General features: G+C 42.9%; 1 non-coding gene across 1 annotated transcript; it reads right to left on the bottom strand.

The window, feature by feature from the left end:
• Nucleotides 1–11,191: 11,191 nt before the first annotated feature.
• LOC114811816 lies at nucleotides 11,192–11,329 on the bottom strand. Its single transcript, XR_003759512.1, has one exon. It is a non-coding gene; the product is annotated as a small nucleolar RNA SNORA7 (small nucleolar RNA).
• Between the last annotated feature and the right edge of the window lie 5,478 nt (nucleotides 11,330–16,807).

The raw sequence follows: 16,807 nt of genomic DNA, 5'->3' as shown, positions 1-16,807 counted from the left end.
AGTAAATACTTGGGAGAGTACAATTTAGCAGTAAACAGTCACATTCCCTGCCACACTTAGCTTACAGTCTAGACAGGGGGAGACAGACTGATACAAATAAATTAAATTAGAGATATGTACGACAGTGCTGTGGGGCTGGGACAGGGAAAGAGCAAAGGGGACAAATCAGGGTGATGCAGAAGGGAGTGGGAAATGAGGAAAAGTGGGGCTTAGTTTTGGAAGACCTCTTGGAGGAAATATGGACTGGAGTGGAATGAGACAAGAGGTTGGGAGGATAGCAAGGAGGTTGAGGCAGTAATCCAGGCAGGTTAAGCTGTGGTGCTTGGAAAAGAGCCAATAATCAAAGTGATGACTCCCTGGAAACAGCTACAAGGAAGTACAGGAGAGGGAACGTTGCCTTGTAGGAGTAGGATTTAATCCCCATTTTACAGATGAGGAAACTGTGGCACAGAAAGTTTAAGTGACTTATTCAAGGTCACACATTAAGTAAGTGGCAGAACTGAGATTAGAACCCAGGTCCTCTGACTTCCAGGGCCACACTCTTTCCCTTAGACAATGTTGCTTCCCAACTAGGCCACAGTCCTTCCCAAAGCACGAAAATTGTGTGAGGCCTCCATTGGGCAGGACTGTGGCCTAGTTGGGAAGCAACATTGTCTAAGGGAAAGAGCGTGGCCCTGGAAGTCAGAGGACCTGGGTTCTAATCTCAGTTCTGCCACTTACTTAATGTGTGACCTTGAATAAGTCACTTAAACTTTCTGTGCCACAGTTTCCTCATCTGTAAAATGGGGATTAAATCCTACTCCCTTCTACCTAGATGTGAGTCCCATGTGGGACAGGGACTGTGTCGAAATTTATAACCTTGTATCTACCCTTGTATCTACCTACATATGGAAAAGGGATTGAAAACAGTAAAGGATGAGGTAGATTTAGGAGGTGTGCTTAGGAGGGGGTGCAGAAAGAAAGCTGGGGGAGTATTAGATACCAGTCATTCAAATACCACTGATTTAATTTTAAGATGAGTAGGTCTGGTGGAGAGTCTGAAAGACAATGGTAAGAAGCTTTTCCTGATTCATTAGGAGATGGTAAAAACACTGTGGCTTTTTGAAGGGTGGAGTGACCTCTACTGAATGATGTTCCAGAGAGTTGATCTAGGCAGATCTCATTTTAAAGCTTTGCTTGGCAAGCTGATTAGCTGAGCTCCTCCAGGCTTCAATGTGTCAGACTTCCTTTTCTCCAAAGGTTCTAACCTTTTAAAAGACTCTGGGGAATCTGGTACTTCAAGATCCTGGGATATGTATGTAGCTCCCAGGAAGTAAAGTAATACAGAAATACACTTCCAGCTCCTCCTTTTTGATGATATTTGTTAAGTGCTTACTGTGTACCAGGCACTGTGCTAAGCATTGGGGTGGATACAAGCAAATTGGGTTGTATTCATTCATTCATTCATTCAATAGTATTTATTGAGCGCTTACTATGTGCAGAGCACTGTACTAAGCGCTTGGGATGAACAAGTCGGCAACAGATAGAGACAGTCCCTGCCGTTTGACGGGCTTACAGTCTAATCGGGGGAGACGGACAGACAAGAACAATGGCACTAAACAGCGTCAAGGGGAAGAACATCTCGTAAAAACAATGGCAACTAAATAGAATCAAGGCGATGTACAATTCATTAACAAAATAAATAGGGTAACGAAAATATATACAGTTGAGCGGACGGGTACAGTGCTGTGGGGATGGGAAGGGAGAGGTGGAGGAGCAGAGGGAAAAGGGGAAAATGAGGCTTTAGCTGCGGAGAGGTAAAGGGGGGATGGCAGAGGGAGTAGAGGGGGAAGAGGAGCTCAGTCTGGGAAGGCCTCTTGGAGGAGGTGATTTTTAAGTAAGGTTTTGAAGAGGGAAAGAGAATCAGTTTGGCGGAGGTGAGGAGGGAGGGCGTTCCAGGACCGCGGGAGGACGTGGCCCAGGGGTCGACGGCGGGATAGGCGAGACCGAGGGACGGCGAGGAGGTGGGCGGCAGAGGAGCGGAGCGTGCGGGGTGGGCGGTAGAAAGAGAGAAGGGAGGAGAGGTAGGAAGGGGCAAGGTGATGGAGAGCCTTGAAGCCTAGAGTGAGGAGTTTTTGTTTGGAGCGGAGGTCGATAGGCAACCACTGGAGTTGTTTAAGAAGGGGAGTGACATGCCCAGATCGTTTCTGCAGGAAGATGAGCCGGGCAGCGGAGTGAAGAATAGACCGGAGCGGGGCGAGAGAGGAGGAAGGGAGGTCAGAGAGAAGGCTGACACAGTAGTCTAGCCGGGACCCAGTCCCTGTCCCACATTGCACTCATAGTCTTGATGCCCGTTTTACAGATGAGGTGACTGAGGTACGGAGAAGTGAAGTGACTTAACTAAGGTCACACAGCAGGCAAGGGATGGAGCTGGGATTAGAACCCATTCATTCATTCAATAGTATTAATTGAGTGCTTACTATATGCAGAGCACTGTACTAAGCACTTGGAATGTACAATTTGGCAACAGATAGAGACAATCCCTGCCCAGTAACAGGTCACAGTCTAAATGGGGGAGACAGACAGCAAAGCAAAACAGAATAAAACAAAACAACATCATCAAGATAAATAAAATCATAAAGATATACACATTATTAACAAAATAAATAGGGTTAAAATATATATATATACAGATATGCACAGTGCTTAGGGGAGGGGAAGGGGAAGAGCAGAGGGTGGGAGAGGGGAGAATGGGGAGGGGAGGAGGAGCAGAGGGAAAAGAGGGGGCTCAGTTTGGGAAGGCCTCCTGGAGGAGGTGAGCTCTCAGTAGGGCTTTGAAGAGGGGAAGAGAGTTAGTTTGGCGGAGGTGAGGAGGGAGGGCATTCCAGGTCAGCTATAGGACATGGCCAGGGGTCGATGGCGGGACAGGCACAAATGGGGGACCATGAGGAGGTGAGTGGCAGAGGAACGGAGTATACCGGGTGGGCAGTAGAAAGAGAGAAGGGAGGTGAGTAGGAGGGCGAAAGGTGATGGACAGCTTTGAAGCCAAGAGTGAGGTGTTTTTGTTTCTGGTGAAGGTTAATAGGCAACCTCTGGAGGTTTTCGAAGAGGGGAGTGGCATGTCCAGAGCGTTTCTGTAGGAAGATGATCCGGGCAGCGAAATGAAGAATAGACTGGAGTGGGGAGAGATAAGAGGAAGGGAGATCAGAGAGGAGGCTGACACAATATTCCAGTAGGGATATTAAGAGAGCTTTTACCAGCATGGTAGCAGTTTGGATGGAGAGGAAAAGGCGGATCTTGGCAATACTGTGAAGGTGAGACTGGCAGGTGTTGGTGACAGATTGGCTGTGTGGGGTGAATGAGAGAGTGGAGTCAAGGATGACACCAAGGTTGCGGGCCTGTGAGACAGGAAGGCTGGTAGAGCCGTCCACAGTGACAGGGAAGTCAAGGGGAGGACTGGATTTGGAAGGGAAGATAAGGAGCTCAGTTTAAGAATGACTCTCTGTGCTCTATCCACTACTCCATTCTCCTTCAACCTCCTCTGGTAACATGACTGTAAGCCCGATGTGCGACATAGACTGTGTCCTGTGTCCAACCTGATTATATATGTCTATTTCAGTGCTTAAAATGGTGACTGCCATAATAATAATAATAATGTTGGTATTTGTTAAGCGCTTACTATGTGCAGAGCACTGTTCTAAGCGCTGGGGTAGATACAGGGTAATCAGGTTGTCCCACGTGAGGCTCACAGTTAATCCCCATTTTACAGATGAGGTAACTGAGGCACAGAGAAGTTAAGTGACTTGCCCAAGGTCACATAGCTGACAAGTGGCAGATCTAGGATTCGAACCCATGACCTCTGACTCCCAAGCCCAGGCTCTTTTCACTGAGCCATGCTGCTTCTCTAATAATAAGAGCTTAACAAATACCATAACATTCATTCATTCATTCGATAGTATTTATTGAGTGCTTACTATGTGCAGAGCACCGTACTAAGCGCTTGGAATGAACAAGTCGGCAACAGATAGAGACAGTCCCTGCAGTTTGACGGGCTTACAGTCTAATCGGGGGAGACGGACAGACAAGAACAATGGCAATAGAGTCAAGGGGAAGAACATCTCGTAAAAACAATGGCAACTAAACATTCTGCCTCCAATAAAGACCTTGGTTATACAACCAGCCTCCACCTATAGTTGCCAACCAGAAGAATGATTTTCAATCCATTCTTCAATGTTATGCTATTATTTGGACAATTAATTAGGTACAATTCAGAGCAAATGAATGCTTGAAAATGAATATGTATATATCATCAGGAAACTCATTTCACATTTAACTAAATAACACACTCAAGTGAGACAAAATTAAAGAAATTGGTTTTCTCCATCAGAAATTACTTTGGCCCTTAGGGTATAAAGCCTGGACTGCCTTTTCAGTTTTTAGTGCCTCACAATTAGTTCAAAGTACTCCATCACCTTTCCCCCTCCTACCTCACCTTCCTTCTCTCCTTCTACCACCCAGCCCTCACAGTCCACTCCTCTGGTACTAATCTTTTCTCTGTGCCTCCATCTCGCCTGTCTTGCTGTCTTGCCTCTGACCCCTGGCCCACAACCTTCCTCTGGTCTGGAACACCCTCCCTTCTCAAATCGGCCAGACAATTACTCTCCACCTTCAAAGTCTTACTGAAGGCCCATCTCCTCCAAGTGGGCTTCACAGACTAAGCCCCACTTTCCTCATCTCCCACTCCCTTCTGCCTCACCCTGACTTGCTCCCTTTGCTCTCCCCCGGCCCCAGCCCCACAGCACCTATGTATATACCTGTAATTTTATTTATTTGTTTATTTAATTTATTTGTATTGATGTCTGTCTCCCCCTCTCTAGACTGTGAGTTCGTTGTGGACAGGGATTGTCACTCTTTATTGTTGTATTGTACTTTCCCAAGAGCTTAGTACAATGCCCTGCATAGAGTAAGTGCTTAATAGAGAAGCAGTGTGGCTCAGTGGAAAGAGCACGGGCTTGGGAGTCAGAGGTCATGAGTTCGAATCCTAGCTCTGCCGCTTGTCAGCTGTGTGACTGTGGGCAAGTCACTTAACTTCTCTGTGCCTCAGTTACCTCATCTGTAAAATGGGGATTAACTGTGAGCCTCACATGGGACAACCTGATTACCCTGTATCTACCCCAGCGCTTAGAACAGTGCTCTGCACATAGTAAGTGCTTAACAAATACCAACATTATTATTATTATTATTACTTAATATGATTGAATGAATGATGAATGAATGAATAGTGCCCTTCTATGCATATTTTTAAACTCTCTTGCTTCCCTCTATCTACAATTGATTTTAATCTGTTATTCATTTAGCTATAACGTATTCTAATGTTTACTGCCCCAACTAAATTGCAAGGTCCTTGAAGGCAGGAATAATGACTACTAACTCAAATGAACTTTCTCAGTGCTCTATACAGAGTGCTCAATAAATATTATTGATTGATATCTCTTCATGAATGAGAAACTCATTAAAGCAAGCAATGAGGATAGGAATATCTCTTCACATTGACACGTACGCAGACACACATATTCATTCATTAATTGATAATAATAATAATGTTGGTATTTGTTAAGCGCTTACTATGTGCCGAGCACTGTTCTAAGTGGTAGTATTTATTGAGCACTTACTATGTGCAGAACACTGTACTAAGTGCTTGGAATGTACAAATCGGCAACAGATAGAGACAGTCCCTGCCCATACACGGGCTTACAGTCTAGGTACATGTATACATTCTCTCTCCTTCTCTCCCTTTTTCTCTCTGTCTCTCCATCTCTCATTTCCAAGAGAATGATCTGTAAGTAAATATCCTTAGGTATAAATTATCACACAGGAGTGATCAATTCAAGGCAATTTCTTCACTGATTTACATCCAAGAGAAATTGACTTCAAATAAGCCCTGCTACTTAAAGAAACATCCTATTGTTTTTTCTCACTATCCTATCTGCTCCAACTCAGTTGTGGAGTTAGTTGGGCAGACTCAGAGGTTTGTTGATATTTCTCTTGCAATTTCTAATTACTGTAAAACACCTAATTTCTAATTATTTTATTCTGGGGGTGGGGTGTGTATCTCGTCCCAGTCATCTTCTATTATGTCATAACATTTGACATTATTAATTTAAAATCTGTATTTGATTCACCCAGTTTATGATTGCCCCATTTCGGCTCACCATAAAGGAACTATTAGGATATCTTGCTGTCATCCAGTGTCCTTGGATATCCTTTCCAGTGAAGGTGTGATGTGCAGAGCATTGCTTAGATACTGGTGACTCGACTGCATTGCTTGTGATCCTGTCTTGCTTTTTGATGTTAACTCTGATGTGTAGGTTCTACTGGTGAAACTGCTCTAGAAGTTGGGTGGGTGAGCTTTTAGGTCTCACAGCCACAGGGGGAATTAGACATCTCGAATCATTTGCATAAGTGTTTGCATAATACATAGATGAATATCAGGCAAGGAAATGACTTTATTAACTAGTAAAATGATAGAGACAGCTAGTAGGTCTTGTCCCCATCTGAGGATCACACCTGGAGAGTTTCCAGTACTCTGCCAGTCTCATTAAAGGAGGGAGAGTCAAGTAGAGGCATACCCATTCCATTCTTAGCTTGGACAGCTTAGCTAGCAAGGGGAAGGCAATCTGCTACAAGTCAAAACTCACCTGTGCTGGGCAGCGGTGGCATGGGAGTCAAGGGCAGAGACTCAAGTTTACTGCACAGAAGGAGGCCATGGTAAACCACTTCCATATTTTTACCAAGAAAACTCTATCGATTGCAGATGGAGGTGGGGCATTCTACTAGAGATGTGTCCATGGTGTTGCTATGGTAGGAGACAATTCAACAGCATAAAACAAGACAAGTTCTTGACACTGACTCCTAGCCCTTGCTTTGTCACGTTCCAGAATACTTAGCTCTACCCTTTCTTCCTTCAAGCTTCTGTATGTGGATCAATCAAGCTTTTGTTAGTACTTTCTGGTTAGTCGAAGGAACAGATACTTTCTCCGAAGAGAAAGTGCTGGTTCCTGAGGTCACAGTTATTGAGAAGTTCTGGGGCAAGGACTGTGAGATTAAAACTATAGATCCGTGGGGACACAGATGGTGTTACTGATGAATAGATAAGGTGGTAGTTAGGGGCCAGACAGCCAAAAGTCATTACTTATTACATTTGCAATTGTTGCTAAAGATCCTAGAAAAGCCTTAGGGGGTCCCAACCCCACATGGATTCATAGGTTCACAGTTTAGTGGATTCAGTAAGAAACTTGTTGACATGACAAATTCATTAATTCATTCAATCGCATTTACTGAGTGTTTACTGTGTGCAGAGCACTGTACTAAGTGCTTGGAAAGTACAGTTCAGTGACAAATAATTGAAACACCCCAGTGAACTTGACACAGAGACAAACAAGTCACAAACGCAATTGCATCTTTTTTCTGGAAACTGATTATAAGGGAAAAAAATGGTTGTTTTACTTTATAGAGAGTGAGTGCCAGGCAGTGTGAAGGACATGGACCACAGGTCAGAGGTGGGAGATTCAAGAATGAGGCACAATGAGAAAGTGATATTAGAAGAAACAGGGAATAAACTGGGGTGTAGTAGAAGAGAATAAAGGGAATAAGCTGTTAGGGTTGAATGTTGACTGTTGAATGTCAGTGCAAACCTAATTTTGCTGTGTCCTGCTTGCTATATATATATATATACATATTTGTTTATTTTTTAATCTCAGTCTTCGAAAGGAAAGGTTAGCCAAAACAAGTAGTTGTAGCTTTGGAATATGTTTTCAGAGGCCCCTGTGCAAAAAAGACATTTATATTCTCACAAGGGAAATATTCTTATGGCTCAGGAACATCTTTTGTCAAACCAGAGCAAACTATTCAGGCTTATTCATTATAGTATTCATTGAGTGCTTACTATGTGTTTGCCAGTGTACCAAGTGCAGGGGTAGATACAAGTCAACCAGGTTGGACAAAGTCCCCACCCCACATGGAGCTCACAGTATGAGTTGGAGAGAGAACAGGAATTGACTCCCCATTTTACAGCTGAAAAAAACGAGACGCGGAGAAGTTAGGGAATTGCTAAGATCATACAGCAAGCGACTGTCAGGGCCAGGATTAGAATCTAGATCCTCTGATTTCAGAGACCTTCCTCTTTTCAATAGGCCAGGTTACTTCTGCTACTATGGTTATTTTCTAACATGAATCTGTAGTTTTTCTAGAAGTGTTATACAACCTGGGAGAGCTCAATAAATACTTGGGTACATCAGGGTTATTTGCTTGATAAATCATGAAGAATGCCTAAAAAATTCCAAATGCACCAAAAGTGTTATTTTGTACATCCACACTATTACAAGTTCATTATGGGCATGGAATGTTTCTGCTAATTCTGTTGTATTCTATTCTCCCCAATAATTAGAACAGTGCTCTGCAAATAGGAAGTGCTCAATATAATTGACTGATTACAAACATAAAATAGAAAGACAGTTTTTCTCCATTCTACTTGGAAATAGTTCAATATTCAGAATATCATCAGATGAAATTATTTCTTTCTAAATAAGTAAAACCATCAGTGCTCACTCTTATGACCACAGTTGAAGTTTTAAGGCATTTTTTTCACTCCAAGCAATTGGAGAATTTTTTATGTTGTTGCTCTCTCACTAAAGAATGAACATAACAAACCTGTCCAAAAATCAACCTCAAAATGTTAACCACAAGTTAATTCCCAGTCTGTTACTTCAAGAAAAGGCAGGTGTAACCCTAATTCTGATGTCTGAATAATACATTCACTACTTCTGATCTGAAAGTGTAGACAAAAACTCAGCACACATCTTCTAGGATGGGCCTTCTACCTGTGGTCAGGGTCAGGGCAAGGTTGGTAATGGAAAACAAATGAGGTTTGAGAGAAATGGGTGGCATACTCAGGAAAAGGAAAAGAGGAGGAGGAAGCAGAGGACGCGGTAGAAGAAAAGGTGGAGGAAGGGGAGGAGGAGAAGACAGGAAGATTCTCTATGTACGAGTCTATTTCTACCAGTCTAGCACCTTTGGCAAACACTAAAACAAACTTCCACAAATGTAGATGTAACTAAATAGTTTCATCATCCCCAGAGGAACTGTGGCTGATTATTTAAGCATTTGTGCCAATCACTTCTTTGCTATTTCAATAAAGTCCTAAATGGACTTTATTATCTAGCCTGCCGCCGCCTCCCACTCTCCTCAATTAAACTCCCAATTAAGCCTCATTCACACTGCAACATAAAAATCAAACTCATTTTCTTCTGCTTTTAAACTGACTCATACGTAAAATGGTTGTTTCAAAATAGTCGGAACATTACAGGTGTCACCTGGGTGACCATAAAGAGTCCTGAGGCCTTGCTGGTAGCAAGATTTTTCCTCAAAGTGCAGGCTTATCCCAGTCACGCGGACTATATTTCAGTTTCTAATTCCTTCACACTCCACAATTAAATTCTTTCAAAAAGGGACTCTCCAGGGAGACCTTCCAGCAGGCTCCCTCCTTTTTTAATAAACTGTCTATAGGGTTTTTCCTATTAAAAAATATCTTCTGGAATCTTTCTCTAGAGCTCTCCTCACCATTCTCTCTGCCCTCTAGAATCAGCTGACCTTACACAATGTATGTCATCTAAGTGGTTGGGCTGACTGACTTGTAAGCCCCTCGTGGATTTCTGGATCTGGAAGCTGTAGCTGAGGTGAGGCCGAGGAGGAGAAATCTGGGACTGGGTTGAGTGGCAATAGAATAAAATCCAGGACAGAGCAGGCGACTGGGAATGTGGTAAGGACAAAGAACTGTAGGGTCACTAAGGACGTTAAGGGATAGTAAATACAAATATAGTACAGATACATATAATATATATTATATACATGTATAATATATATAATTATGCATAATATATTATATGTATAATATATCATATACAAAATATACAAACACAATCATTATATTAACAATGAAACAATCAGTCAATCATATTTATCGAGCAATTGCTGTGTGCAGAGAAAAGTAATGTTTTTTTTCATCCGTTACTGTCCACCCATCCTATATTACATGGGGCAGTCATGGATTTGAGTCGGGCCTTTCCTCCCGCATGAAAACTGTCTATCAGGACTGCTTAAAATACCATATTTGGGGCAAGAATAGCGGAAGGGAACATGACAATGATGTTGGCAAAGATGCAGATCGAATATCTTCCTTCTTGTCCCTTTGACTCTTCTTTTCAGTCTTTTCCTACCATACCCTTCTCTCTCTACCTCCTTTCTTTCAGCATTGCCCCTCTATATATGGTTTTCTTGAGGTTCCCTGTATAGGAGATTGGCAGGCAGCACAGCCTTCCCCAAATCTGAGGGAAAAATCCCATGCTCCTTGGGGCCAGAGATCTGTTTATTCAATTATCCCAAGCGCTTATTTCAGTGGTCCCACATACAGGCACTCAATAAATCAATCGAGAAGCAGTGTTGCCTTGTGGTTAGATCACAGGCCTGGAAATCAAAAGGACCTGTGTTCTAATCCTGGCTCTGCCACTTGTCTACTGTGTGACCTTGGGTGAATCACTTAACTTCTCTGTGCCTCAGTTACTTCATCTGCAAAATGGGGATTAAGACTATGAGCCCCATATAGGACATGGACTGTGTCCAAGTTGATTACTTTGTGTCCATCCCAGCATTTAGTACCATGCCTGGCACAGAGTAAGAGCTTAATAAATTCCATTAAAAAATTACTATTGTTTGCCAATTTCAATGTCAATAGAAGCAGTGATGGTGGCTAAGGAGAGGGAGATGAGGAAAAGAGGTCCTGCCATGTAGCAGAGGCAATACAGGAAAGGACAGTGTGGGTGTTTTTATGGGGAGGGAGCAAGGCATTGGTCTCATCATCAGTGTTATTTATTGAACACTTACTATGTGTAGAGAACTTGTATCTAGTGCTTTGCACATAGTGTTTGTCTTGTTGTCTTTTGCTGTCAAGTCGTCTCCAACCCATAGCGACATCATGGACACATCGCTCCCAGAACGCCCCACCTCCATCTGTAATCATTCTGGGAGTGGATCCATAGAGTTTTCTTGGTAAAAATCCAGAAGTGGTTTACCACAAAGCCTCCTTCCATGCAGTCAACTTGGGTCTCTGCCCTCGACTCTCTCCCACGCCACCACTGCCCAGCATAGGTGAGTTTTGACTTGTAGCAGATTGCCTTCCACTCTCTAGCCACTGCCCAAGCTAGAAACGGAATGCTCAAGCCTCTGCTTGACTCTCCTTCATGTAGCCGAGACTGGTAGAGTACTGGAAACTCTCCAGGTTCGATCTTGAGAGGGGTACATAGTGCTTAAGAAGAGCAGAACACAAAGAGTCAGTAGACATGTTTCCTTCCCATAATGAACTTATAGTGTCTTTCTCTTTCTATCTTTCTACTTCTTCCTCAGACTAAGAAGGAAAGGATGGGGAATTGAGGGGAGGGAGGGGAAGCCCGTGATCTTTTTTCTATGAATCCCCTTCCTGCTAGCACAGCTGCTCATCCTTTTAGATTCTTTCTGCTGCCGAGGCTCCCGGATGCTTCCTCTTCCCGTATTTGGCAAGACAAAAGGAGAAGAATGAGTTGTGGGAGCAAGGATGATGACTGAATGTTAGAGCCATCTTTCACCTTCCTGCTCAAAATCACTGGGGGGTTTTGTTTGTTTGCTTGTTTTTAATAATATTTGGTAAGCATTTACTACGTTCCAGGCACTCTTCTAAGCCCTGAGGTAGTTACAGGGTAATCGGCTGTACACGGTCCCTGTCCCACATGGGGCTCACAGTCCTAAGCCTCATTTTACAGATGAGGTAACTGAGGCACACAGAAGTGAAGTGACTTGCCTAAGGTCACATGGCAGACAAATGACAGAGATGGGATTAGAACTTGGGTCCTTCTGACTTTCAGGCTTTTGTTCAATCCACTGCTTCCACTAACCCCCTCCCTCTCTAAAGGAGAATAATAATAATAATAATGTTGGTATTTGTTAAGCGCTTACTATGTGCAGAGCACTGTTCTAAGCGCTGGGGTAAACACAGGGGAATCAGGTTGTCCCACGTGGGGCTCACAGTCTTGATCCCCATTTTACAGATGAGGGAACTGAGGCACAGAGAAGTTAAGTGACTTGCCCTCAGTCACACAGCTGACAAGTGGCAGAGCTGGGATTCGAACTCATGAGCCCTGACTCCAAAGCCCGTGCTCTTTCCACTGTGCCACGCTGCTTCTCTAGAACAGAGAACAGAGCAGGTGTCTGGGTAGGGGGTTCAGAAGAGGACAACATGACTTCAGCTTACAAATTGAGTGCGATGGCAGGTGTTAGATACCCTTGACTCATCCTCAGCAAGGGGACATTATTATCGTGGCAGAAACTATCACTCACTAGTTTACCCAAACTATTCACATTTCCCACCTCAGGCAATAAAGACAAAAGTTGATATATCATCATTTTCTTCCTACCAGCTGCTACTGGGGTATTCCTGTGGCTTGGAGTCTAATGACACTGTAGTTAAAAGATCCTAGATAACTAGTTCCTCACCTTGCCCAAGGGTGAGTGCTGCAGACCCTCTCCTGGGGTTCTTACTACTACAACCCAGCCCGCACTCTCCACACCTCTAATGCCAGGCTACTCTCTATAGCTTGATCTCATCTTTCCCACCCCCAACCCCTTGCCCACATCTTCCCTCAGGACTGGAACTACCTTCTCGCTCATATCTGACAGTCCACAACTCTCCCCACCTTCAAAGACTTCCTAAAATCACATCTTCTCCAAATGACCATCCCTGACTAAGCCCTCATTTCCTCTACCACCCTCTACTCTGCATCAGCTATGCACTTGGCTGTATACCTTAAGCTAAACAGCACTTAAATATATACCCTTATATTCTACTATTTTCCCTATCTGAAATTTATTTTAATGATCTTTAAGATCTTTTCTTCAGACTCAACACTTCATTAAAGAAAGTGACACGAGCCAGTGGGTGCACTGGGGCTCAGTTTGGTGTCTCTTGCAAAAAAAACCCAAAAAAACCTTTTAACAGAGGTCAGAGACATAGTTCCTTTGATAAGGAGCATTCCAAAACATCTATTTTCTTCCAAAAAATAAATCCCCCAACCATTCTTTACTAACATCATGTATGCTTATTTCCCATACCTTTTCATCTCCAGCCTCCCACAAACTCCAACTCAAAATGTTTAGTCTCATTCAGACTAAACACCTGTAAACTCCTTGTGGACAGGGAAGGTGTCTACCAACCCTATTATAGGGTACTTTCCCAAGTGAATAGTGCTCTCACACAGTAAGGACTCAATAAATACTAACGGTGGATTGACTGCTTGATTGAATAGTGTTTTATGGCTTTTCCTAGAGCTTTTTCCTATAGCCAGGAGGAATTTTAATACAGGACTCAGGGCTGCCTCTCATTTGTGCCTTTGTCCTGTTCTGTGGCAGCTAATATGGTTTCATGCTTGTGCTGACTCAAGTCTGTCTTTAATATCACCTGAGGAAGACATTATTTAATCTAAATTTGGTGAGGCCTTTGAACACCAAAGATGTGAAAGTAGAGTTTCAGTTGCCACCTGGGCTTCTAATATGTTCTTATAGGCAGATGGTCTCATTTCCAATATTTAGAGGGGGAGAATAATCACCTGCCACCAAGTTGGTATACAAATCATCAACAAGAATCCATGACCTGCTTACATGTTCCTCTCTGGTACTGAATATGTTTTGAAAGGGGTAATGCAATTCCAGAAACTCTGCAATAAATCATGCTTTAGAGCTGGAATAATAAGGAATGAGCAGCTCTTGCTCATTTTGTTCCCATTTCTATTTTGGGGGCTGTTTCTTTAGATTTGAAGAGTGGAAGTGAAGCCATGTGTCTTAGCAGAAAGGTCTGGAAATGTCAACAGGAGAAACAGTGGTCCCGGAGGAAATGAGACCAAAATCGGCCCAAGCAAGGTCAGTTATTGTGCTTTCTCCTGACATTTCTGATCAGTACAGTGTTATGCTGATGCACAGTGAGTTTCCGAGAATAGGTGATCACTTCTCAGCACTTTCTGTAGCGTCTGAACATTGGATGTTATTGAAAGGACTTGAATGTGGGATTTGATTCCAGGATTTCAGTAAAAGAATCAGGAGCCACATTATCAATTAAGTTGCCTACTGGAGTCTTCTTTCTCAGCGGTCTTGCCTGTCTAATTTAAATTCTGAGCGTCGTTGAGCTGTGGCTATGTATTCTATTTTGCCCAGTTCCGAGTTTGCTTCTGGGGCTCATGAATGTTAAATAATCGTAACAATAACAATATAGTATCAGGGGAAATTTCTTTCTTGCAGTATCTGTTCAGCAACATTTGCCTTGAGTACTGATAGTCTTCCCCTTATATAGAGCTGCCCTTTGTTTGCTGTCCTTTGTTTTTTAAGGTGTTGTTTTTGAATCAAATAATAATAACACTAATAATAGTAATACTAATGATAATAGTATTTGGTATGTGCTTACTATGTCCCAAGCACTGCACTAAGCACTGGGGTAGATACAAGATAATCAGGTCTCCATGGAGCTCACATTCTAAGTAGGAGGAAGCACAGATATTGAATCTTCAATTTGCCGATGAGAGAATGGAGGCCCAGAGAAGTTAAATAACTTTCCCTAAGTCACACAGAAGGTAAGTGGTGAGCTCTTTCCACTAAGCCACTCTGCTTCATAGAATTCTATTCATGCATGTAAGTGTGGATGAAAAAACATTTATCTCTTTTATAATGGCATTTGTTAAGTGCTTACTATGTGCCAGGCACTGAACTAAATACTGGGGCAGAAACAAGCTAATCAGGTTGGACACAGTCCATGTTCCACATGGGGTTCACAATCTTAATCGCCATTTTACAGATGAGGTAACTGAGGTCCAGAGAAGTGAAGTGACTTGACCTTGGGCAAGTCACACAGAAGTCCAGGGGCAGAGCTGGGTTTAGAACCCAGGTCTTTCTGATTCCCAACCCCCTGCTCTTTCCACTAGCTATGCATTTCATATAGTGTAAATGTAAGAGTTAGCCATCAGCATTAAAAACAAGATTCTGTTAAAGGTTGGCCAGGTAGTTGTAGGGAAGAGAAATAGAAAAACTGCATTTCCCAGGAACAAATTGACTCCTGACCCCTTTATGAACGGGAGCCATGTCCAGGCTAGACAGTAGCTCCTGTGAGCTGGGATTGTGTCTACTAATCAATCAGTGATATTTATGAGAGCTTACTGTGTGCAGAGTAAGTCCTTGGAAGAACACAAAATAACAGAGTTGGTAGTTACATTCCCTGCCCACAAAGGGCTTACTAACTATATTGTATTATACTCTCCCAAGTTCTTAGTACCGTGCTCTGCACACAGTAAGAGGTCAATAAAAATGCCATTGATTGACTGAGTTGTAAGGATTTCTGCTCAGGCTCTCTTTTTCTCTCTTGATGGAACAGATTGGAAAATTTATCTTCCCTTAATCAAGCTGATGGGAAGTTCAGTATAAATCTTGATTTGTGTTAGCACTCTATATTTTTGTTCCAAATTAAATCCTGTTTGCATATCATTTTTTTAATGGAATTTGTTAAGTGCTTCCTATATAGCAGGAACTGTTCTAAGCGCTGGGGTAGATACAAGCTAATCAGGTTGGACACAGTCTCTGTCCCACATGGCGTTCACAGTCTTAATCTCAAGTTTTACGGTTGAGGGAACTGAGGCCCAGAGAAGTGAAGTGACTTGCTTAAGATGACACAGCAGACAAGTGGTAAAGTCAGGATTAGAACCCAGGTCCTTCTGTCTCCTGGGCCCGTGCTCCGTCCACAAGTTCATGCTGTTTCTCATGTTTGTGACTACAGCTTACTGATTATTAATTATTGAGTCCTATGCAGCCTGATTAATGGACCCCTGCCTGGAATGTCTAGGTCCACCCCGGCCTCCGACTTGCTGTAACACAGGCTGGCTTGGCTTGATCTTAATTTATAAGTACATAATGAAGAGCCCTGAAACCAATCCGGAGAGGAACCCAAATGAGTCCTGGAGTCCTAAACATTTTCTAACTAATAGATATAGAAGGTTTCCCTAAAGCATATGTGAATTCTTTAGTAGTATGATTTTCAAAGCAGCAAAATGGCTTAATGAAGGTTTAATCAACCTGTTCATTTAGGACATTCTGGATCTAGCTAGTAAGAGTGACGAGAGAGACTCGGGGTTATCATGTCTGTCTCTGTTGTCTCCTCTTAGTAAAGGGTGAAAAGAAGTCAGCAAAAATGAATGGAAAGATAATTAGATTTTAAAACTCACTCGGTTTAGTTAATTACAGAAAGTGTCGCACAGGAAAGGGCTTATCTCGTTTTCAATCTAGACCTTCCGTTCAGAGTTGACCCTCTAATTATGAAAGATTGAATAAAAAAGCATTCCTCTCACCAATGATACAGTGATTCCTTTTTCTTTTCTTGAGCCATCATTCTCTTCTGGCTGGACTTGGTAAATGAGAAGGGTCCAGTTCTTACCCTAACACTATGGTTTTCTCTTCATTCATTCAGCTGTTCTTGTTGACTCCTTACTGTGAGCAGAACACTGTACTAAGTGCTTGGCACTGTACTAAACTACACCACTGTCCATCACCCATTGTCTATAGGAAGCTTCCTTAAGGCTGAAGAGCTTATCCCCTGAGAGAGCATAACCCATCTCAGTCCCAGGTCTGGGATCTGGGACCCTCCAGACTGTAAACTCGTTGGGGGCAGGGAATGTGTCTGCTTATTGTTTTATTGTACTCTCCCAAGCGTTTA

The sequence above is a fragment of the Ornithorhynchus anatinus genome, chromosome 4 (assembly GCF_004115215.2).
Source record: "Ornithorhynchus anatinus isolate Pmale09 chromosome 4, mOrnAna1.pri.v4, whole genome shotgun sequence".
NCBI classification, from domain to species: Eukaryota; Metazoa; Chordata; class Mammalia; order Monotremata; family Ornithorhynchidae; genus Ornithorhynchus; species Ornithorhynchus anatinus.
Note: the sequence above shows the minus strand (reverse complement) of the source record. Positions and strands in the feature narration are given on the sequence as shown.